The sequence below is a fragment of the Haplochromis burtoni genome, unplaced genomic scaffold (genome assembly GCF_018398535.1).
Source record: "Haplochromis burtoni strain Fernald_Lab_line unplaced genomic scaffold, NCSU_Asbu1 Contig_494, whole genome shotgun sequence".
Classification (NCBI taxonomy): Eukaryota; Metazoa; Chordata; class Actinopteri; order Cichliformes; family Cichlidae; genus Haplochromis; species Haplochromis burtoni.
The window spans coordinates 28,021-33,037 of NW_024582855.1; positions in this window are offsets into that span (position 1 = coordinate 28,021).

The window sequence follows — 5,017 nt, forward strand, 5'->3', positions numbered from 1 at the left end:
CTGGAATAAGGTGCTGTGGACTGATGAAACTAAAATTGAGTTATTTGGGCATAACAAGGGGCGTTATGCATGGCTGGGGCAGCAGCCATGTGATGTGTGGAAAAGAGAACTCAAATGCAGCACTTATGTGTGAGGGTGGTTTATTATTAAAACAGAACACAAAGTGGGGATGGCAAAACAGAACCTAGGAGAAACTAAACCATAGAACAGCAAACCTGAACACAAAGGGAGGACAGCCTACAGTGGCACTCTCAACATGCGAAGCTGAATACATTGGACTTGCAACCACTACTCAGGAAAGCATGTACTTTACCCAACTGTTAAACGACATGGACAGAAAAAGGTACACATGTACAGTGGGATGCAAAAGTTTGGGCAGCCTTGTCAAATTACTTTTTCATCTTGTTTAAGATGATTAAGACTATATTTTAATTTTCCACATTATCCTAGTTATATTTTGACTTCCATTATCCCAACAGAATAAGGAACCTTTCTGAAGCCTTTCTTTAGTAAAACACTGAATGCTGATGTCAGCATTAACATCTGTGTGATGGGAATATGGCTGCAGCAAACTTCTTTACTTCCCTCTTCTTTCGCTTTTTAAAAACACCAGATGCTGAAAGTTAAGAGAAAGTTAGTGATGGTGTTCTTGTAAGAAAAGTTTCTGTTCCTTAATCTTTACACTCTAACATGAACACTTCTCAAAACTCAGAAGCCAAAAATGCTAATATTGTTATGTAGCAGACAAAATGCATATAACAGACTCGACTTAAAATGTAATGCCTTCAAGATTCTGAATGTGGTTTGGTTACATGTCTACCTGCTATATTTGCATAAAGACAGAAACTAGCAGCATTGAGTAGCGATAGGCCAAAAGTTCAGTTTAATGACATGATGACCACTCGTCAGTGAGAATGAGTATCATTTACAGAGAATTAGGGAACAGCTGCAACCACAGCAGTGGAAAATGCCTTCTCATTTCAGAGGAGCTCAAACCAGCGTCCCTCTGTGTCCAGGATGTGTACGTCCTCATCAATGAAAGAGTGGCCACTGGCCTGAGGAGGAACACTGGTCACTTGGATGAGTGATGAAATGTTTCTCCCACTAAAAATGCAACATCCAGAACCTCCATCCATCCCTTGTCTTCCGCTTATCTGGGCAGCTCAAGTAGAGAAGCCCAGACCTCCCTCTCCCCGGCCACCTCCTCCAGCTTGTCCAGGGGAACACTAAGGCATTTCCAGGCCAGCTGAGAGATATAGGCTGTATCCCAATTCAGGGTCTGCAAACTTAAAGGTCGCATGTTAAGGCCGATTACGTCACAGCGCACTGTGTAGTATCATGGTTGCTAGGCAACCTGGGCAGTGCGACGGAGGCTAGATGTCCCATTTCACAAGCCTACAAGCCTCGCACTTCCGGCCTTAGCGGTCTTTGAGCACGCAGCCCTTGTGGACCTTTAAGGCTGCAGACCCTGAATTGGGATACAGCCATAATCTCTCCAGCGTGTCCTGGGTCTTCCCCGGTCCTCCTCCTGGTGGGACATGCCCGGAAAGCCTCACCCAGGAGGCATCCTTTTCAGATGCCCGAACCACCTCAACTAGCTCCTTTCGATGTGGAGGAGCAGCAGCTCTACTTTGAGCCCCTCCCAGAATGAAAGAACTTCTCACCCTATCTCTAAGGTAGAGGCCAGCCACCCTTCGGAGGAAGCCCATTTCCGCTGCTTGTATCCGCAATCTCATCATCCAGAACCTGACAAATTTAATTTAAGTTAAATAACTGATTTACTGATTTTTTTTCTCCATTAATTCTCCAACAAATACACTGATAAAGTATCATGCTGTGACCTCTGGATTCTGAAAACCTCACATTTCAGCAGTCTAAGCCGGGAAGAGAAATTGCCCAATTTTCCAAAAAAATCGTGTGATGAAAGTTGTCACTTTGCACATTTCCTCTTAAATCACTGTTTACTTGCATGCAGAGAGAGGAGGAGAAAACAGAAGATGACTAATCACTTCTGCTTTTAAGACCTTAAATATCCACCATTTCCAAAAATCTCTAGATCTTCAAGCTCTCCAGGGAAGAAGTTAAATCGAACAAATATAATTGTGTATTCAGAATTTTTCAAGCTGTTTGAAAATGTTAAACTCTGGAAGCCTGTCTGTGCTGCTCTGCACAGTCTTGGTAGTTTTGGCCATGTCTGGATCAGAAGGTAAGATTGAACTTCATATAAACACCATGTAAGGTTTTTCTGTCGGCTCTTCTCTGTTTAAAAATCTTTTTTTTCTTTTTTCTTTTTTTTGTTCCAGGAAAGAATGACGTAAAACTGGCCACATGCTGCAAAACTGTCACCAATAAGGAGATCACTGAACCAATTTTGGGATACTTGGTCCAGAGAGCAAGGCGTCCATGTGTCAACGCAGTCGTGTAATTTTTTTATGGCACATTAAAAGCATCAACTGTAGCCCAGGATTGATTTATTACAAACTGTTAATTACTGAAAAATATGATTATTATTTTTTTACATTTAAAATCAATTGTTTAACTTCAACACAACTTATACTGGCTAAATAACTTTAGCCTAAAGATGTAGATGTGATGTTTTTGGTGCTCTTCAGTTAAAGTTCATTTACTCATTGTTAATATTATCTCAAATGAACTGATTAAAGTGTTGCTACCAAGTTCATCGTTCATTTCTCGTTCCTGCAGCTTTCAGACAGAGTCCGGTGTTTTCTGCATCAATGGGAGAGCTCCCTGGGTTCGTGCCAAGATTGTTGCATTCGAGTGAGTTTTACATCACCTTCCACAGACTCACATGCTCAGTTCGACTTTTCAAATGTGATCAGTCCTCATATACTGTTATTTTTTGTTGATTTTCTCACAGGAAAGCTCAGCGTACGACTGCGTCTGAGGTCTCCTCATAGAAGATGACTGATGGTGAAACCTTTTCAGGGATGCAGGAAGAAGTAAATACACCAATACTCAAAACATGGTCGAAGGATGTTTCTGCCATGTCTTATTATTTTCAATAAATTATCAGCCTTTATAAATGAAGATACTGATATCAGCAAAAGGTTAATATCAGCCAATAATACTGGCCTGCAGAGAAATCGCTTGTAATATATGAGATCTGTAGAACTGTAATAAGATTAACTCTTATGCCCTAATTGGGCATTATTGTACTTTTTTTCAACTTAAAAAAAATAAAATTGGTGATCAATTTGGGCAATAAATTTTTTTTTTAGTAAGTTTTTGTCTTTTACTCTTACTTGTCATCCATACTCTCTCGATACTATATATTACATGGAAAATATCTGGGTTTTTGTGAGTTTTTAAAAACAAATAATTAATAATTCAACTGTTTAAAATCCTGAAAATAATTTAATGTTTGATCATTTTGAAAAGGGCTCGAGATGATTAAGTCGAGGAACTTTTTATTTTCATTACTTCACTTTTGTTCATAGCAGCCACAGGATGGCACCAGAGTCCAGTTAAAGAAACAAAGTTTAAAATCTGTTTTTCTTCACACCCCTTCACGCTCTTCTTTTTGTTTACATCCAAAATGTAATTTAAGGTTCCCACAGTTCCCACGGACAAACAAATCTAACTAAAATCTGCAGTGATGAATGAGCAGAGAACCCAACCCCAAATCCTCCAATCATGTACACCTGACACGAGCGGTGACAATGAACAGACCAACCAAGTATTTTTTGTCTTTTTTTTTCACGGATTAGAGCTGAAAGAAGAAATTCTTCTTGCTGGGAGCCATTTTCAGAAGCAGATTACATACTGCACTAAAGATTTCTTGCAGGTAGAAGGCTGGATTAACTCAAAATAAACTACACTGCATGTGTTCATTGTAATAAGACAACGTGACTACTGACTGAGCCCATTGACACAGACTGCCTAAACAAGAAACCTTTTGACATAACCTCAAAAAAGCGTGAGCTGGCGGTGGACTCCATAATTGGTCAGCTTGCAATGGCTCATTACCTGTTTGGACTCGGACTGTGAAGCAATAGTAGATACAAAGAGTCAGCCACGCTGTTCAGCACAGAACTTACGGAGCACCAAAACTGCACACATTCCCTTTATCATGATGGCTCGTTTGACATTTATTTATGGAAATTTTGAGTTAAAGTTTAGTTTCTGAGTTAAACTCGGCTACACCTGACCGTGTAAAATCTGACATTAAAAATCTGAAATTAATCTGATGTTAAAGATTATTTTTGAAAAATAATTATCTAATAGAGGCAGTGTCTCTGTTACATCTCTTGGATGAATGGATGACAGGGTGTCGCTTCAGAGATGTCTATAGCTTGGAACACAGTATAACGTGGAGTATTTGCACACTGTTATAATGATTATTTCTTTGCATCTCTGCAGTGTTTTATGATAAAATAAAAATCAAGTGCAAAACACTTGAAATTGATCCAGTGGTTTGTGGTTAAAAAAAATAGCAGTTTTATAAGCTGAGGTTGTCCATTTTCTGACTTTCTTTATATTCTGATAGTTTGTAACAATATGAAGTGCAAGAAGAATTGTGAAGTAATTTTAAAATATTGTTCCTAATTTAGGAACAACACCACCTGCTTCCATGTCTTGCATTAATATTTTAATAACTTCTCTGCTTATTGACAATTGTTCCTCAGATAATTATATTATCTCTATTTGTACGATATCGTACGAAGGGAAAAACAGGGTACCCTTTTGAAAGTCTTTATGTAATTATTTATTTTTGCAAAATAGTTGCATTATACTCTGTAATTTTTCAAAGACGGTGACACTTGGGGTTCAAATGAAAGCACTGTGGTGTAACATTACTGGAGATCATGAAGATATGATGAAAACTAGCGTATGTGGATAAATCTGGTATATTTACACGATGAATTTAATACGCATTCATATCTGACTCTGCTGCTTTGTCAACAGCAGCTGTGTTGCTTCCAGTCAGTATCACGCGCTGAGCTCTTGTGCCCTCCTCCTACAACAATATTGTTTTTTGCTTCTTTTTTTCATAAAT